Genomic DNA, 21,488 nt, shown 5'->3' with positions numbered 1-21,488 from the left:
CAGATAGAGGAAAGATCAGTAAAATAGAGGGAAGGGAACAGGGGCCGGGAAGAGGGGAAGGAAAGAGGAAATACTGTGGACTGTATTAGGGCAAATTATATCCCATGCTTGTAAAATTATGTCAAAAAGAATCCTAATATAATGAATAACTAAAGTGAACTGATAAAAATCGATGCTTTAAAAAATAATTTTTATAATTACAATATGCATATCTTAGGATTTTTGTTTTCATTAGGTGCCACAAAAATGTTAACCATTCTAAATATTGGTAATTACTGGCACTTAAGCACTCTATAAGTCAGTTTCTTTAGATCCTGAGAACCATGCTAAGAAGATGTACTGTTCAACTTGCATGGTCGTGAGGATTTTTGATTAAGGTAAATACACAGAGTGTCAAATTTACCATTTCATCGACTTTCAAGTGTATAGTTCAGTGGCATTAAACACATACACTAAGCACATTCACACTGCTGTGCAATGATTACCAACATCCATCTTTACAACTCTTTTCATCATTTCCAACTGAAACACTGAACTGATTAAATAATAACTCTGCATGTTTCCCAATTAAGTCTGTGTAAACCACAAGAGATTTTCTGCCTCTATGTATTTGATTATTTTATGTATCTCACATAACTTATTTTAATATTTGTCTCTTTGTGAGTGACTTATTTCACTTAGCATGATTTTCTCTAGCTACATCCATGTCATAGCATATGTCAAAATAAACTTCCATTTAAGGTTAAATAATATTCCACTATATGATTATACCACATTTTTTTCCCTACTCGTTCATCAATGTACACATACACAATGTTTTCATCTTTTGGCAATTCTAAATAATATCACCAAGGACCTAGGGGTAGCAATATCTCATTATTAACAATAGTTGATATCAATTTGAGTACTCAGAAATAGAATTGCTAGACCATATGGTAATTCTATTTTGATGCATGATCACACTGTTTTCCCTAGTGGTTATAACATTTCACGTTCCCACCAGTCTTGCGTAAATGTGCCAACTTTTCCCATATTCTTGCTAAAATTTGTCATTTTCTTTTTTCCCCTTAATATTAACTATCATAATGGAGTGATATGTCATTGTGGTTGAAACATTTTAATTGATGACTCAGTATGTCGTGTAATGGGAGCAAGATAGTACATCCTAACCAGTGCCAATGGGTATATATTAACGAAGTCCCTTTGTATGTCACAAATTCCATCATTTTATCCCTGTTTCATCAATTTAAAAATACTTCCTCTTCCATTAATTTAAAAATAGCTCCCACATAATATGCAGCAGGTTCGTATCAAAAAAGAAAAAAATACCTGAAAAAAATATCACTGAAAAATCATGGCCAATTCATCACCAATCTATCATTTGCTCAATCTTATTTATTCTTTTCTTCTAAATTACCATAAATTATGGATGGCAATAAAACAAGTGTTCACAAGTGTAAATACTTGTACAGTGTTTACAAGTGTTTGCAAAAATTCACAAAAATTCTATGTGATAGAAAGTATATTATTACTGTAACAGACTCAATGTTTGTGTGGCCTCATGTATCCATGTGTTGAAATTCTAACCCCAATGTGATGTATTAGGAGGTTGGTCCTTTGGGAGAAATTTAGGTAATAAATATGGGACTGAATACTCCAAAATGGTATTAGTTATCTTATAAAAAGCATTCCAAAGGATCTCTCTTTCCCTGTTTCTGCCATATGAGGATGAGGACAGAAGGATAGTGGGCAGTTTATATCCTGGAAGATAATCCTCACAAGGTACTGAACCTATAAGCACCTTCACCTTGGGGAATTCCCATCTTCCAAAACTGCAAGAAGTAAAAGCATGTTTGAGTTACCCAGCCTGTGGTATTCTGCTAGATCAGCTTAAACTGACAAAAATCATTAGATAATTCCTGAGGGGGGGGGCGGAGAGAGAGAGAGAGAGAGAGAGAGAGAGAGAGAGAGAGAGAATTAAACAAAAAATAATTTAACTACACTCACTCTCTACCTAAATAGGGAAGTCTTCATATCCCCAATTCTAAAGCATGCCTTGTTAGTACACATGTTTCTTTGTTTATGTTCTGAGATTAAAACCAAACTTAAATGCCAGTGAGAGAATTCCTCAGGCTCTAAGGGACAGAGAACTGAATTCATAAGGTGCCAACAGCAAGGGAAGCAATGGAGGGCAATGGATTCAGAATACTGTTAAAGTCCGGGCAGCAGTGCCAGTGCCTACCTCCCCTGGCTCCAGATCACTCCCAGAAGCAACCAAGGCTGCATAGGCAGTGGCCTGGGGTCATAAACCAGAAGGCACATAGAGTGACTCTAGGGTTTCAGTTAGAAAGAGAGGATGTGATGGAATTTAAGTGACACTGAGAATTCCACTTGATCTGAGAGGTTTTCTACTCAATAAGAACAACAACAGGGGAAATTAGAGGCCACATGAGGTTCACTCTTACTGGAAGCAGGAATTTCTTTTTCAAATTGATTGGAAAAGTTATTTTTTACTTGAATATCTTCCAAGATTAAAAGCTTACTCCTGAGTGAAGGAACACAATCCTTCGTACTGAGAGAGAAATAGCTTATGTGGGGTTAAAAGACATACACCCCTCTATAAATTCTTTCAGTTCTTCCCTTAGTTTTGTATCCTCTAGAACCTCAACCTATTCCTCCTGCTGATCAGCTAAGTATCATGTGTCTTCTCTGCATTTTGTATTCTTAAGTTAATCATTTCTATCACCTTCAACCTACTTAGTTCCTCAATTTAATAAACTTCATTTTCCTGGTAGGATTCCTCTGAAATGGGTCAATGAGGGCAAAATTATTGCCTTATTCATTTTTGCTCCTATTATCACTTATGTTTATTGGAAACTTAGTAAATATATTCTGACATATAAGTCATTTTTACAAATGTAGCACCCAAAGCACATTGTAATATTCAACTTGCTACCAACATAAAATTATACAATACTCAGTAATAAGATTTTAAAAGTAGTCATTTCTAGCCAGTTCTGAAAGCACACACCTGTAATCACAAAAACTCAAGAGACTAAGACAGGAGGATCACAAGTTTGAGTCCAGCCTTTGCAGCATAGAAAATCTTATCCAAAAAGAAAAAAAAAAAAAAGACTTTCTAGCCATCTCTTCTCCTATCTCCAACTCCCATCCGGCATATAGTGCTCTGTTCTTCTCTAGCATATGAACTTATTTCAAAGGAATGAGGAGAGTATTTTTTTTCACTTAAATGAGTGAAATCTGATGGTTTATTTATAATTATTGAATGTACTTTGGCTCTTTTTCAGAAGTGTCAGTAAATGATACTTTCAAATAATGGAAAGCCAATGGATGGGCTTATGACTAAAATATAAGAGAACAGAGTTCTGGTACCATTTTAAATGCATTGTTCAGATATTGACACATGCTAAGTGCTAGCATTTTGTAATAGTTTGTAAGGTAGATATAAAGATCCAGAAGAGGTCCATAAAAGGAGTCACAGGAGTATTTGTGTAAAATAATTATTTTCACTACTAGTATAGAAATGTCTCTTAAGAAGGCTGAAGAGAAGCTTCACAGGCAGTTAGCGGAATCTAATAAATTGTATAAGTTTAATTTTTTTTTGTTTATTTTTTTTATTTTATTTTTTTATTGATTATTTAAAGCATTACATAGTTCATGATATATCATCTTTCATACATTTGACTCAAATTGTGTTTTGAACTCCCATTTTCACCCCAAATACAGATTGCAGAATCACATCTGTTACATATTCACATTTTTACATAATGCCATATTAGTGACTGTTGTATTCTGCTACCTTTCCTATCCCCTACTATCCCCCCTCCCCTCCCCTCCCCTCCCATCTTCCCTCTCTACCTCCCCTGCTGTTGTTCAATTCTCTCCCTCTTTTTCCTTCCCCCTTGCCCCTCATAACCTCTTATAATTTTATGTATCATTGAAGGTCTCCTACCATTTCCATGTGCTTTCTCTTCTCTCCCCGTTTCTCTCCCCCCATTCGTCTTTGTTTACTGTAGTCTTTTCCTCATGCTGTTCCTTCCTGTTCGGTTCTTAGTTGTTCTCATTATATCAAAGCAGACATTTGGCATTTGTTTTTTAGGGCTTGGCTAGCTTCACTTAGCATAATCTGTTCTAATGCCATCCATTTCCCTGCAAATTCTATGATTTTGTCATTTCTTAGTGCTGCATAATACTCCATTGTGTATATATGCCACATTTTTTTTATCCATTCATCTATTGAGGGGCATCTAGGTTGGTTCCACAGTCTAGCTATTGGGAATTGTGCCGCTATAATCATTGATGCAGCCGTATCCCTATAGAGTGCTCTTTTAAGGTCCTCAGGGAATAGTCCGAGAAGGGCGATAGCTGGGTCAAATGGTGGATCCATTCCCAGCTTTCCCAGGAATCTCCATACTGCTTTCCAAATTGGCCTCACCATTTTGCAGCCCCACCAGCAGTGTACAAGTGTGCCCTTTTCCCCACATCCCCACCAACACTTATTGTTGCTTGACTTCATAACGGCTGCCAATCTTACTGGAGTGAGATGGTATCTTAGGGTGGTTTTGATTTGCATTTCTCTGATTGCTAGAGATGGTGAGCATTTTTTCATGTACTTGTTGATTGATTGTATGTCCTCCTCTGAGAAGTGTCTGTTCAGGTCCTTGGCCCATTTGTTAATTGGGTTATTTGTTATCTTATTGTTTAATTTTTTGAGTTCTTTGTACATTCTGGATATTAGGGCTCTATCGGAGGTGTGAGGGGTAAAAATTTGTTCCCAGGATGTAGGCTCCCTATTTACCTCTTTTATTGTTTCTCTTGCTGAGAAAAAACTTTTTAGTTTAAGTAAGTCCCATTTGTTTATTCTTGTTGTTAACTCTTGGGCTATGGGTGTCCTATTAAGGAATTTGGAGCCCGACCCCACAATATGTAAATCGTATCCAACTTTTTCTTCTATCAGACGCAGTGTCTCTGATTTGATATCTAGCTCCCTGATCCATTTTGAGTTAATTTTTGTGGATGGCGAGAGAAAGGGATTCAATTTCATTTTGTTGCATATGGATTTCCAATTTTCCCAGCACCATTTGTTGAAGATGCTATCCTTCCTCCATTGCATGCTTTTAGCCCCTTTATCAAATATAAGATAGTTGTAACTTTGTGGATTAGTCTCTGTGTCTTCTATTCTGTACCATTGGTCCACCTGCCTGTTTTGGTACCAGTACCATGCTGTTTTTGTTACTATTGCTTTGTAGTACAGTTTGACCTCCGGTATCGCTATACCTCCAGATTCACACTTCCTGCTTAGAATTGCTTTTGCTATTCTGGGTCTTTTGTTTTTCCATATGAATTTCATGATTGCTTTGTCTATTTCTTCAAGATATGCCATTGGAATTTTGATTGGCATCGCATTAAACCTGTAGAGAACTTTGGGTAATATCGCCATTTTGATGATGTTAGTTCTGCCTATCCATGAACAGGGTACATTTTTCCATCTTCTGAGATCTTCTTCTATCTCTCTCTTTAGGGTTCTGTAGTTTTCATTGTATAAATCTTTCACCTCTTTTGTTAGGTTGATTCCCAAGTATCTTATTTTCTTTGAGGATATTGTGAATGGAGTGGTTTTCCTTATTTCCATTTCAGAGGTTTTGTTGCTGATATACAGGAATGCCTTTGATTTATGCGTGTTGATTTTATAACCTGCCACTTTGCTGAATTCATTTATTAACTCTAGCAGCTTCTTTGGAGACTCTTTTGGGTCTGTTAAGTATATTATCATGTCATCCGCAAATAGTGATAGTTTAATTTCTTCTTTTCCTATTTTTATGCCTTTAATTTCTTTCGTCTAATTGCTCTGGCTAGTACTTCGAGAACTAAATTGAATAGAAGTGGTGATAGAGGGCATCCCTGTCTTGTTCCAGATTTTAGAGGAAATGCCTTCAGTTTTTCTCCGTTCAGGATGATGCTAGCCTGAGGTTTAGCATAAATAGCTTTTACAATGTTGAGGTAAGTTCCTGTTATCCCTAGTTTTTCTAATGTTTTGAACATAAAGGGATGCTGTACTTTGTCAAATGCTTTTTCTGCATCCATCGAGATGATCATGTGGTTCTTGTCTTTAAGTCTATTGATGTGGTGAATAGCATTTATTGATTTCCGTATATTGAACCATCCTTGCATCCCAGGAATGAATCCTACTTGATCATGGTGCACAAGTTTTCTAATATGTCTTTGTATTCGATTCGCCAGAATTTTATTGAGAATTTTTGCATCCAAGTTCATTAGAGATATTGGTCTGTAGTTTTCTTTCTTTGAAGTATCTTTGTCTGGTTTTGGGATCAAAGTGATGTTGGCCTCATAGAATGAATTTGGAAGAGCCAATGGTGTGACCCCGGAGATCCAGGCTGTCTGATTATGGCGGCCTGCCCTGCGGCTACAGAAGGCGTGGCGCCACAGAGAAGGGATTAAATAGTAAGCAGGGAGATAAGGGCCTGGGACATGGTGGTATCCCAACTGCCAAGCAGGCACTGACCCCCGGGCTGAGTTCGGGATTGCAGACGGGGAAGGAAGCGGTACATTCCCTTCCCCCACAAGGGACACTCCACTAAGGCAACCAGCGGCCACCATCTTGGAGAGCTGAAGTATCCACCGCCACTCTCCGACAGATTGCAACAACAAGACAGGTGTGTGTCACTCAGTTCAGCCCCCATACATAGGGGGATTTCGCATAAATTCTCTCCTAGACTTTCAGGGGAAGGGAGTATCACAGTGAGCATGCATAAAGACTAAGGGAGAATTAGAGGCACCTGACCTTCAACCCCCCCTCCCATCAGCAGCCAAAACAAAACCTGTCTAGCCAGCGCCGGGGGAGGGGTAAACAAACAGAAAAAATCAAAACCATAGAGAGCCGGGGATCCCAAAAGACAACGGTGTGACCCCGGAGATCCAGGCTGTGTGATTCGCGCGGCCTGCCCCGCGGCTACAGAGGCGTGGCGCTGCAGACAAGGGATTAACTAGCAAGCAGGGAGATAAGTGGTTGCCACGAAGTGGAATCCCGCTAGCCTAGTCTGCACTGACCCCCGGGCTGAGTACGGGATTTCAGACGGGGAAGGAAGCGGTACAGTTCTATTCACCACAAGGGAAACAAAACAATAGAGTGCCGGGGTTCCCAATAGCCACCCTCCACACCCAACAAACGGCAGGCCCAGAGTACAGTTTGAACTGCCGAGAACCATCACTCAGGGGAAATCTGGTCTAGCAGGAGAAACCAAGACTAGCAGGAGAAACCAGGAGACTAGAGGCAAGGCCCTCGCGACTGAGCAGCTGTAAACTGCAGGCCCGCCGGCGACAGCTCACCCACTGCCCGCGTAACTGGGCGGTAGGAGAACGCCCACCCGCTGGCGACTGATCACCTGCTCTCGGCCTGTGATACTGGGCGGCTGGAGACTGCCCGCCTGCCGCAACAGGGAGCTGAAACCAAACAGAGACAGTCCAGTCACACCCCCCCATTAGGGCACCCCGGCAAGGAGACTGGGGCCCGTCATAGCAGAGTAGTGTCGTCACTGGAGCTCGGACGTCGGAATTCCTTCCCAGCGGAATCCAAGTTAGCAGGCATAGTTTAACAACACAAAGGAGAGACATCAGAGTAATACAGAAACAAAACAAATCTATAGAAGAGAGCAGAAACACGACAATCAAAAAGAGCTGGAAAGTAACGTGGAAAACATGAGAAAACAAGGGAAAAAAGGATTACAAACAATGCAAGACAACCCAATTCTACAGGAGGACATAGAAACATCAGAAACAGGGATAGCGAAAGAACTCAAGACATACTCATATGATAGGAAAAGACATACACAGGCTGAAAGTAAAAGGTTGGGAAAAATCATACCACTCACATGGCCCTCGGAAGCAAGCAGGAGTGGCCATACTCATATCGAATAAAATCAACTTCAAACCTAAGTTAATCAAGAAGGATAAAGAAGGTCACTATATACTGTTAAAAGGAACCATCCACCAACAAGACATAACAATCATCAATTTGTATGCACCAAACAATGGAGCTGCAACGTTCATAAAACAAACTCTCCTCAAGTTCAAGAGTCAAATAGACCACAACACAATAATTATGGGTGACTTCAACACACCGCTCTCACCATTAGATAGATCCTCTAGACAAAAACTGAACAAAGAAACTATAGAACTCAACAGCACAATCAATAACCTAGACTTAACCGACATATATAGAATATATCAACCATCATCAAGTGGGTATGCGTTCTTCTCAGCAGCACATGGATCCTACTCAAAGATAGACCATGTATTATGCCATAAGGCAACTCTTAGTAAATATAAAGGTGTGGAGATAATACCATGCACCATATCTGATCATAATGGAATGAAATTGGAAATCAATGATAAAAGAAGGAAGGAAAAATCCTACATAACATGGAAAATGAACAATAAGTTATTGAATGATCAATGGGTTATAGAAGACATAAAGGAGGAGATGAAAAAATTCTTAGAATCAAATGATAACACAGACACAACATACCGGAATCTATGGGACACAATGAAAGCAGTTTTAAGAGGGAAATTCATTTCTTGGAGTTCTTACCTCAAAAAAAGAAAAAACCAACAAATAAATGAACTCACGCAACACCTCAAAAACCTAGAAAAGGAAGAGCAAAACAACAGCAAATGTAGTAGAAGACAAGAAATAATTAAAATTAGAGCAGAAATCAACGAAATTGAAACAAAAGAAACCATTGAAAAAATTGATAAAACTAAAAGTTGGTTCTTTGAAAAAATAAATAAGATAGACAAGCCTTTAGCCATGCTAACAAAAAGAAGAAGAGAGAGAACTCAAATTACTAACATAAGGGATGAAAAAGGCAATATCACAACAGACACTACAGAAATACAGAAGATAATTAGAAAGTACTTTGAAACCCTATATTCCAATAAAATAGAAGATAATGAAGATATCGATAAATTTCTTAAGGCATATGATTTGCCCAGATTGAGACAGGAAGACACACACAATTTAAACAGACCAATAACAAAAGAAGAAATAGAAGAAGCCATCAAAAGACTACCAACCAAGAAAAGCCCTGGACCGGATGGGTATACAGCGGAGTTCTACAAAACCTTCAAAGAAGAATTAATACCAATACTTTTCAAGCTATTTGAAGAAATAGTAATTTTTTTTTTTTACAAAAGAAGAATAAGCAAAAAACAGGCATTGAATGCTGCCAAGTACCAAAATACCTGAAACATGACTTATGTACCACACCTTCAGCTCTAGAGAAATGTAAATTACAACATTTCTTTAACCATTTCTGAACATTTTATTTTATAAGAAAAATTAAATGTTACTATTCATGACAATAGCTAAAGTTTAACTACTGTAAATACCAGTTTTGACAAAAAAAATAATACTAACACCAGCTGAAAATTTTACATTATTTGTGGCAGTGCAAAATGATAACATCATTTTGGAAAATATCTGCTTTATTAGATAAAGTAGCCATACATGTACAAGGCCTAGCAATTCTATTCCTGAAGTGTGTCTGAGAGAAATGAATACTAGATACAAAATGTGTACAAAAACATTCATAATTGTCTCTAGTTGGTTATAATTTTTATGTCACCAAATGGATAAAAGCAGAATAAAAATTGTTCATGAGATGGATAGGACAATGAAATAAAATAAATTTCTGATACATGCAGTAAAATGGATGAATCTTATACTTGTGATAGTGAGAAAAATAAGTCAAACATAAAAATAGAAGCTGCATAATTTTATTTATATTGTGTTTTAAAATAGAGAACAAATTCTGATACAAATGGAGGCCAGAATACTGCTTCCCCTTGTGAAGGAATGTTAATTGGGAGGGATGCAGAGCATGTGTTCTGGAATGCTAGGAGTATTTTACATCTTTATTCTAGTGGAGTTTTCATGGTATGTACATGACTTATTTTAGTCCCAATTTTCATAATTGTGTCTAAAGACCCAACATGAACAGTTGTAGAGGAGGAAATTTTTATTTGAGGGCTCACAGTTTCAGAGATCTCAGTTCTTACACAACAGGCTCCATTCCTTGGGGCTCAAGGTGAGGTAGAACATCATGATGGAGGATTAGAAGGCAGAGAGAAAGACTCCAGGATCAAAATAGAAAAATGAATACCCAAAGCCATGACCCCAATGCTCTCCTTCTCCAGCCACACCCTACTCACCATCAGTTACCATTTAGTTAATACCTATCAGGGGATCAATTCACTGATTGGATTAGGACTCTCACAGACCCATCATTTCTCCTCTGAACCTTCACATGTGAGCTTTTGGGGGACTCCTCACCTCCAAACCATAGCATTCCTGCTCTTAGCTGTGATTTGAGTTGGAAACTGAAGATTTCTTTATATGACTATATAAAACATACATTTAAATTAAAAAGTAAAAGAATAGAAACAGAAAAGAAAAAGTCATTTTAACAAATTGCAACATCATGAGAAAGGGAGGATTAATTCATTCTAGAAAATTAAGAATGAAACCCAGACTATTATGGCTTGAAAGTAGGCATCAAATGAGTATGCAATGAGAGGCGATACTAGTCTTGATGAATTTCAAGTAGCCCTGAATTCCACGTGTACTTGTTATAGCTTAGTTCCTGACAAATTAGATCTAATATTTAATATGATATGTCAAGAGCTTTGTAATGTTGTGAACAACCAATAAAAAATAAAATAAAATAAAATTACTTCAAAACATTAAAAAAAACAAAAGACATCAAAAAAATATGTAATATGTTTATATAACCTTGCATTGTCTAAAACAAAAACAAATTAAAAAATAAAAACTGCTTTCTACAGGCCACAGTACTACTCTGAAAAAAAATAATATTTCAGTACAATATAAATTTATTTTACTCCAATATTATTTATGAACAGTATGATTCCGATCAGAAAGGTAGTTCTTCATGTGGTTACAAGGGATACACATCAATATAAAACTCAGAGCCTAATCAATTCCATTCACATGCCATCAGTCAGAGTAAGACAGATGGCCCCTCTTAGTTAAAGGAGAGGTTGGAAGTGTAGTTTAGCTGTGCCCAGAAAGGAAGGAAGAGTAGATTTTTTATGTTAATATGTAGGTATGCATTTCAATAGGCATTGTAGAACCATTGAAGCTTACTTTCCAGCTGGGAATGACAGAAGCAAAGTCAAGCCAGAGAAAAAATATATTTTCCGTGCAATTATCTAAAAGAGTTGAGAGTGCTCTGTGAAGAACTTTTCCTCTGTTTATCTTAGTGTTGAAAATTATTGTCAAATGCCAAGTGGATTTTCACTCCTGCTCCTGAGCTAATGGCATATGGTGACTGTCATACAACCACCATCAAACCATTAGCTAAATTACTAAATATCCATTGCCATTGTTCCTGGGAAGCTAATTTTACCACCTTTCAACACAAGCACACCTTATTAGATTGTATATTAGATTCTAAATTTCATGTTGATATGAAAAACAAAGGAATTCAATCTTCACTGTGACATGCCAGAGGACATAAGGAGATAGAGGAACTTAATCCTACAGAGAGGTTGATAGGGTTTCTTTCTTTCTTTCTTTTTAACCTGTTTGACATTTTGACAATTACTTTTCCTGTAACTGCAGAAAAAGGTTAAGCTTATAATGTATTTTCAGATGCCAGGTACTTATCTATAAGCATTCAAACACACCTACATGCAGCTTTTAGAAAGCCTTAGGTATCTTTCAAAGTAATTCAAAGATTGATTTTTTTTTTTTTTGTCTAGAATAATATAAAGAAATTGCAGTGAATCACAGAAAGATAAAACCTCCACATAAGATGATCTTTGGAAAGAACCTCACCCAGCTCTCCCGCTAAGTGCAAATTGATTCCCTTTGGCATCAGTGTTGATGAGTAGGTGTGTCACATTCTCAATGTCAGAAATTTCATTGTGAGGGAACCCAGTGAACTTTCCAGAATTCTAGGTAACATACATAAGATTAGGTTACAATGCTCTTCACAATGAAGAGCGTATTACGAACACCGCAGTAACACTGAAAAAGGACAAGTTAGCTCTTAATGTTTGTGTGCCCTCCCCATTTATTGTTACAGTGATCATTTTGAGGCGAGAAGGTTCAAATATTCACAGAATACCTTCTCATTTGTTTTAAATAATTGAAAATACATTTATAAGATATGCCTTGATACCTCTAGTAATAGAAGGCATGTGTGAGAAAAGTAAAGGTATATAGTTCTTCCAAATGGCATAAAAATGTAGATGATTTTGTAGTATTTATGTGGCATTATGATTTCTGAAAAAAGTCCAAATTCTCGGGTAGTGATGACTCATTACGTTCAGTCAAGTAAAAAACTTTGGAATTATACTTGACTCCTATTTCTACTGAGGAGCAAGGATTAAAATTATCATGAGTCCAGAACATAAAATATTGCTTAACACCTTAAATGATGACCATGAATATGAAAAAAATATGTGTGTGTGCGTGTATGTATATATGTGTGTGTATGTATACACATACATATATAAATCTACATCATTTAAGGTGTTAAACAATATATATACACACATACACACTCACACACACATGTATATTGAATTTTTCAAGTAATGGCTTTATTATAGAAAGTTGTGTTTTTCCCAACAAATTCTTAAATAAAAGGCATGGAAATAATTTAAACAATAAGAGATATTTTTCTCTGTTATCTGGATATTTAAAATAAAATTGGTATTTAGTCCCTACCAAGATTTTTGTTGTTGTTGTTAAGGCAAATAGAAATTGCATTTGTTTTCTATAGTTTCCCTTGTGTATCTGAGATGTTTTCTTAGCTATATGAATTATATGGCTCAGTAGGTATTTATAAATTGATTTACAATAGAAAATAAAAATATTAAGATGCTGATAAAATTAATATAGGGTTAATATTAACACCCCCCAAATCTTTCACTTTTTCTTTTAATTGGCTATTCTCTAATATATTTTTCTCACTTAAAGAGTAGTCTCTTTAAAAGTTTAATTTTGGGTTTGGGATGCAGCTCAAAAGCGGTAGAGCATTTTCCTGGCATGGTTGAAAACTTGGGTTTTATTCCCAACACTGAAAAATATTAAAAATTTATTTTCTTTGGCCATACTTTTTCAGCTACTGTTATCAAATACAATTTTATAAACTCAGTATAGTAATCCCTTACTATTTGTGCTTAATTTTCTGCAGTTTCTGCTACCCTCAATCAAGTTCTGAAAATATTAAGCAGAAAACTCTAGAATAATATAAGCCATAAGTTTTAAATTGTGTACTACTCTGAGAAACATAGTAAAATCTCATGCTATTGTACCTGATCCTTCACTGAATTTGGTCATCCCTTTATCCTGTGTATCCACACTGTATGTATTACCCTCCTCTTAGTTATAAGCAATCTTGTGAATCTGGGTGGCATTGTTTTTCCTGTGTTTAATTAATCCTTATATTACTTAAGGATGGCTTCCAAGTACAAAAGTACTGATATTGGCAATTTGGATATGCCAAATAGAAGAACTAAAGTGTTTCCTTTATATGAAAAAGTGAAAGAATAATCAGATATTTTGAGAAAAGCAAAGAGAAATAGACTATATTCACATAACATATTACAACATATTATTATAACTGTTCTGTTTTATTATTAGTTATTCTTTTCTCTCATTGTTATGCTATTTATGATTTTAATATAATACTGTGAATATAGAAAAACATAGCATGCTTATGGTTCAGTACTAAATACTATCTATAGTTTTAGGCATTCACTGGGAGTTATGTAATGTTTCCTTCATGGATAAGGGATCTACTATATTAGCAATTTTTTTCTCCCTAACAAATAAACTATGCAGATGCTTCCTTGGCCAACAGGCACATTTTAATTTTCTATTTTTTTTTCTTTATTTTATTTTTTTTATTGATTATTTAAAGCATTACATAGCTCATGATATATCATCTTTCATACATTTGACTCAAATTGTGTTTTGAACTCCCATTTTCACCCCAAATACAGATTGCAGAATCACATCTGTTACATATTCACATTTTTACATAATGCCAAGAAATTCTGCTCTGATGAAATACTATAAATTTTCTAGAGTTTCTAACTTCTGCTTCCTGGTGAGTTGGGAATATTTGTTGAGTGAATTATTTGGTAATACTAATGTAAATTTTATTATTTTAGCACTTCTATACTGTCATTATATAACAGACTCAAATGTCAATAACAAACCATGCTGGAGACTACTGGGTCTTACAAACTAGTCATTCAAATTCTACTTTTTTTCTTAGGATTTTTGTTTTGTCATGATTGGTATGCAACATTAAAATGATATTAGATAAACTAAAACAAAATAAGGGCTAAAAAGGCTGTGGCAAGACAGTACTGGAAACCTGTCAAGTTATTACAGCAATCTTTTGATTTGTCATGCATTAAATGAAATGCAAAGCAACATGTATTGCTTTTCTTCTAACAACTTTACTATTACAGAGCGTAAGTACCTGGACAGGAGTGAGCATAGCATTTTCCAAAACAACTTTATTTATACAAACTGAAATTGAATTTCACATCAGCTTTATGTGTCATAAAATATTATATTTCTTTTGATATTTTCACTATTCAAGTATGTCAAAACTATCCTTAACTTACGGCCATAACTAAATAGGCTGTGAGCTTAGTCCTGCAGGCCAGACTTGGGCAGATCTTGAATTAAACTAAAGATTTGTGCCCAAGTAACTAAGACAAATTCAGATATGAAAGTGCTTTAGCTTTTTCAATTTTATAAAAATAGCAGAACAAATTCCAGTATTCTGAGGAACCAGAATACTGTTAAATACCCTGTTAAATCTTCATCCCTAAAGATTTAATAGGGATGAGAAGTCTAAAGCAATTCTGGTCATCAACCCGTAGTATGTAACCTTTTTCTCCTGCTCACTATAATGGCTTTAAGGTTTTCCCCTTATCCCCAATGCCACAAATATTCATGATGACATGTATGCCTTGATATGATTGTTTTTCTCATTATTTTGTGAGTTTAGTATTTTTTTGACTGATTCGTATATAAAACACATATTTTCTTTTGTTTTTTACAACTTTGTCCTCCAAAATAGTTTGTATTTTACCCTTGACACCCTCTAAGGGCTTTGATGGATTTATCATATTTCAACTATATCCCCTTAGTGTAAACCAATGAGCAATAAAGAAATACATAAGTTGGAGGAGTTCTTAGACGTCAAAAGACTAGGAATGGAACCACCATATGACCCAACAATACCACTCCTTGGTATTTATCCTGAAGAATTAAAGTCATTGGGGCTGGGGTTATGGCTTAGCAGTACAGCACTCGCCTCACATGTACGACACCCTGGGTTCGATCCTCATCACCACATATAAACAAACAAACAAATAAATAAATAAAGTTATTAAAAAAAGAATTAAAGTCATCATAGTACAATGATAATGCATATCCACATTTACAGCAGCACAAATCACAATAGCCAAACAATCAGACCAGATTATGTGTCTATCAACAGATGAATGGGTAAAAAAAATATGGTATATATACATAATGGAATTTCTTTCAACCATAAAGAAAAATGAAATTATATAAACTTTCTTTTAAACATCTGCTCACTTCTTTTAAGCTCCTTCAAGTGGTTTCTCAGACACTTAAAACACAATTGCTATAGAACACAATCTACATTAGCTAAACTGTAGTAATTATAAAACCAAACTTAACTCCTAGAACATCACCATCTGATTGATTTATTTGTGCTGATTAATAATGAATACCTTTTAAGTATTTGAAGTTAGATATGTTCTCCATTTTATGTGCCAGTACAACTTAAATATTCACCACTTTTTTATTATTTCACTGCTTTCATAATTCATGGATTCTAGAACCTCAATATCCTTCAACCAAACTCCTAACTGGCAATTAGTATTTTCTGGCAAGTGTCAGTAACAGTCCTGTAGGAGAAGACAGATCTTCATTCAGAAGTACAGGACATTCTCTACTTTGCTTTAGACCTCATAAAAAGATGCTCAAGTAATATTAGATTTTATATCACTTCACTGTAGCCTCATTTTGAAAATTACCCTCTTTGATAATAGGTATATACACCTAACATCTGCCTAAAAGTTCTGACAAAGTGGTATGCTCTCTACCTTATAAATTAGAAAACTTATAATCAAGGATGTTAAACACTTTGGCAGTTGCCACCACTTTTGAGATCCAAGATTTGAAATGAGGAGTCAGTCAAGTCATATATGAAGTAACTTTTCCAAGATCCTAAATGAAAATCTGCAAAGTTTTCTTCTGAATACATCTTTAAAGGTATGAGCATTAGTATCAGTATTTCAAAGATGGATAACTAAATTTTATGACCTTAAAATATGACTTTTTTCTCTTTAATTACAGTGCCTTGTTGAATGAAGAGTTTAATTACAAACAGGATAGAAAATACTGCTCATGTTTAATTCACACATTTTAAGCATGAGTTATCTCACATTTTTAAATATTGCCTGATAATAGCATAATTTATTCTCATTAAGCAGGATAGTACTTTTCATCCTTCTCAAATCTCAGAAGGAAAGGGATTCAAAGTATTTGAATGATACAAAGGGTTCTTGCATTTTAAAATCAATATAAATCAATTAGGTACATGGTTATATTTTTTCCTTGATAAAAGAATTAGTTTTAGTCCTAAAAGAATGAATTACATTTGAAAGGCAGTAGATAATTGTTTTACATTAAAATTATTTTTAAATGAATCATCCCTAAATTAGAACACTTCCTCCGGAGTCCTCCTCTGATGCTACATCTCCAAAGGCATAAGGAATGCCCATATAAATTACTTCAAATTAAAGGAGATTACTCTGCTTTTTAAATCGATGCAAATTTTAGTTCTGATCTATAAAACCATCATTAATCTCAAGGTAGCAGTATGCAATTGATTCATAATCTGTCAGAGGCCCACTGTATCTGATATCTTTAGCTACAAAATTAACTTGCACAGCATTTCATTATCACCTACCCTCCATACTGGGGATGAAACCCAGGGGTGCTCTACCACTAAGCCACATTTGCAGCCTTTTTTTTTTTTTTTTACTTTTTGAGACAGCATCTCACTAAGTAGCTAAGTGGCTTCAAACTTGCATCTGTCTGCCTCAGCCTCCTGAGCAGCTGTCATGTTGTGTGTGTACCACCGTGCCCAGCTCTATTTTGTTTTTAATCTATATGTTGGATCCCAAATGCACCATGTGTGATGTTCAGAGATTAGTGTCCTTATGGAGCAGTCAGTCTTTTCAGTGAATAGCCTAAGCTTTCATACTCATGTATATGACTTCAACTGGTCATCTGGACATTGTTGCATAATTCAGTAAATGAATACGCCTGGAAAAGTCACAAATAATTTAAAATTATGGAGCATAGTGTTTTACCTTAATGGCAAATAACATAATTTTGCTCTTTGTTGGCCTTACTTGACTGCTACTGAATTTCTGATCATGTTGCTCTTCTCTCTCAACAAGACCTTTGGTTTTATTGTGGCTTGTTTCTATAGTTCCCTTTTGTGCTAAGATTCTGTATACCACATAAGGAAAATAATGTGCTAGTTAGATATATTGGATTAGCAATTTCAACTTCATAGCTGATTATTCTTTAAAACACCTTTGGTCATAGTCAAACTCTCCTTATTTCATGAGCAGTGTCCATGTGCAGCTGTACAGCAAGGATAAGGTGAACATATAATTTATCTTCCAAACCAGAATCATTTGGAAAGAAACAGGGTATTCTATATGTAATCACAGTAGTACAATAAATGTAAACTGAAAGCAGATATGTATGATAAGGAAAAGAAGACAGATGTTGGGTTCAGACATGAATCTATATCCTAATTATGCCCTGCTGTGTGACCTCATGCAAGTTACTTGAACTTTCTCAGTCTCAAATTCTTTATCAAAAGTATAATAATAACTAACCAGGCATATAACATATGGGAATTAAATTGGGGAAAAATGCTTCAAATAACTTGTAAAAAAGAGGGGGAGGGTAGTTATTAAATGTAGTTGTCTTAATTATTGCTATCACTTGTACCATGAGAAATTAGAACATTGTGGAACATGGAAGGTTTTAAGTTACTATATGTTGAATAAATTTTTTTTTAAAATAAGTTAATGAATAAATATATCAAACTGAATTATTATTGAAGTAAATGAAATCATAACTATCTTTTATGATAGCCATGTAATTCATAGAAAGGCTGATACATGTATAGATTGTACGAGGGAACAATCAAGACAGATTTGAAGGAACTACAAAGTAAATTCAAACTAATATTAATCAGCAGAAAATTAACATGACTTCAATATTAAGCGAATCTTAAACTTTAGAACAATTTTAATTATTCACTTAAGTATATATAATATTTTTAATTTGTTATCAAATATTTTGTCTTTATCTCACAACTCAGGAAAAGCAAAGTTGTTACTTTAACAAATAAACATATAAAATAATTATCTTGAAGAAATTGTTTATTTACACTCGGTACCTAGGGCACAGTGGGTCTGGGCAATTCAGCAGATTAACTACTTATTAAGGAATTGTGTGACCCAAGATACCTTACCCTGCAGCTCCATGTCTCCAAATGGGATGTCTTCTGTGATTTCTGTGATAGGGAGGAGACAGCCCAAAGAATTTACCTCAGCGAATAGATGCTTCAGCAGGGAAATGCTCTGCATTACTTCTCACAGTCTCAAATTAACCATAGGATCTCAGCTAGCCACACAAGGGCTGAGAAGTACCTATATTTCAAACTTCCATAGGGGCAGATTGTCAGCCTATGGGAGGATCAGGAGCTGCTACCACCTGTGTGCTGCCATCAGTATTGATGAAAGCTATGAAAAGATCATTTATCTTAATCCCAGCCTCATACCAAGATATTTTGGCTGCTTGTTTTGTGAGTTTATTTTTTTCTTCATTTGAGTACACATAGAATGACACGTGTAATTATATAGTGGTTGTGCTTCATGCTATTTCATCTGATATTACACCATAATATACCTGGGAATGAGTTCATATTCCTGCATTCTTCAGATGTATTATCCTACATTCTAATAGTTGTATAGTAGTCATCATGTTAAAGTACTGTCATTTATTAAATCTAAATATTTAAATTGTTTCTAATTTCAAGCTATTTTATTTTTGGAAAAATATTTGAAACAGTTAAGAAAGACAGAAAATAACCCAAACTATGTGACTATGGAGAGGAGTTAGATAATATAAAGCACAGAGTTAAACCAGTAGGGAGGTATGTCAATACTTTAAGTAAACAGCAGTGAGATACTAGATTTCAATGATACTGAAGTACAGGAGTCCCTAAAGTGGTCAACTTGATGGAACTTAGCAAAGTTTTATACATGGAAAGTGAAAAACAGAAATAAGTTGAAGACGGTTTGGAAATGCTTGGTTTTCATGTCCAGAGTAGCAACAATCCTGGAATTCAGAATTCAGAAGAAAGAACCAGCTGATATTTGACTGTGAACACACTGAAGTTGGCTCTTATATTGTTGCCAGATTTTTATTTTATCTTTTGTATGTTGTGGCCACTCATATTCAGTCTTTTCAGTCATCTTCCAGACACACATTCCTTCCCCAGTCCTAGTGCTTAGTTTCTAGTAAGGCCTTTACTATTCATATCTCTAAGTCAAAGTGCTATTCAACATAATTAGCACTTTCCACCCTCTTGCTTCAGGATTGGAGGCCAATTAAAGTCTACAAAAAAGCAGATTCACTTCTCTCTTTGGATCTTAAACTCGGAGAAAGTAGGTTCCAGGGCCTCTGGATCCAGCCATTCAAGTCACCCTTCCATAGTTTCACAAATTACATGTTATGAAAAATTGTTTTTACTTACTGCTAAAGATCTAGATTCAGAGATTTGGCTCACACACACACACACAAAACACCCATGTATTAGTTAGTTCCAGTTGCTGTAACAAATTTACAATAACAGGTGACTTAAAGAATAGAAATATGTTTTCTCTTACTTCTGAAGGATAGAAATCAAAGATTAGGATGCAATGTGGCTGGATTCTAGTGAAGAAATTTTCTATATTGCAGACAGCTAATATCAAAGTGTGTTCTCACATGTTGGAGGAAAGAGGGACCTCTGTTTTCTCTTTCTTTCTTTATAAGGGCATAGTCCAATTGGAGGAAAGCCTTGACCCTAATGAACTAATTTAACTTTAATTCCCTCTTGAAGATCCATCTCCAAATATCATCACATTGGAAGTTAGGGCTTCAAATTTTGGGTGTACACAATTCAATCTTTAGTTATAGGTGAACAGTATTCATACACATCATGTAGTAAACTATGATAGTTTCCTCATAAATATTTCCTTTGCCCTGAATTGTTTTATTTCCTAGTTTATTTTTCTGTTTAATAAGTATAATTTGGCTCCAAACACTTTTCCAAGGTTTAAATCACCACTAAAGACATTTAAGTATGGCAATTATTTTATCTATCCCACCACCCTAAGCCATCTGGATGTGGATGATCCCTGGTTTTAAGATGTGACCCAGCAGAAATAGTTTGAGGACAAAAGTCCTCCAGGCCTGGGTCACACACACCTCCCCTCTCCATTCTCAGGCTGAGTATTTGTTCATTATTTTGGGGGATGTTGGTGACCCTATTTCCATATGTTCATATCTTCATGTTATTTTTCATATCCAGTCTCACTTTAGTGAAACTTTCCAGAAAGTGGGAGCAGGGCAGGCACATGATTTGTGATACATTGCATGTGGTTTTTAAATAATACTTGTTTTACTACAATACTTCCTGATGGTTCCTTCACATATAAGATTCTAGTTTGGAAATTACAATCCATCTGAAAGGCATAATTTTGAAGACATAGCACTACTGGTATTTTGTTGTTGTTGTTTGTTTTTGTTTCCATTATTTTAGGTGAGAAGTTTGAAGACACTTTACTCTGTTGCTTGTCCAAATTTATGTGTATTTCAAAATATTTAAGTTCTTTTATTGGTTTTCAGATTCTGAAAATTTTTTGTTTTGTTCAGTGAATCCTTTTAATTTGAAAATTCACAATGTTCACTTCTGAAAGATTTCTCTGCTTGTTCTTTGAAGATATTTACTAAAATTTTTGGATCATCAGCTATTCTCTTTTTCAGTGCTTTTTGCTGTGTATGTGTGTCCTGTTATATATATATATATATATATATATATATATATATATATATATATATATATATATATATATATATATATATATTTTGTCAGAGGATTTTTCCAGGTGTCTAATATGCATCGAATGGTTATATAATCATTTCAAGGGTTGGGAACACAATACAGTGAGACGCTTTGTGCTTGGATCAGCCTGTTTTTTTGTTGTGCCTCACATCTTTTTGT

Source organism: Spermophilus citellus (genome assembly GCF_964194105.1).
Source record: "Spermophilus citellus genome assembly, chromosome: 2".
Taxonomy (NCBI): domain Eukaryota; kingdom Metazoa; phylum Chordata; class Mammalia; order Rodentia; family Sciuridae; genus Spermophilus; species Spermophilus citellus.
The sequence above is the reverse complement of the archived record's forward strand: the minus strand, read 5'-3'. Positions refer to the sequence as shown.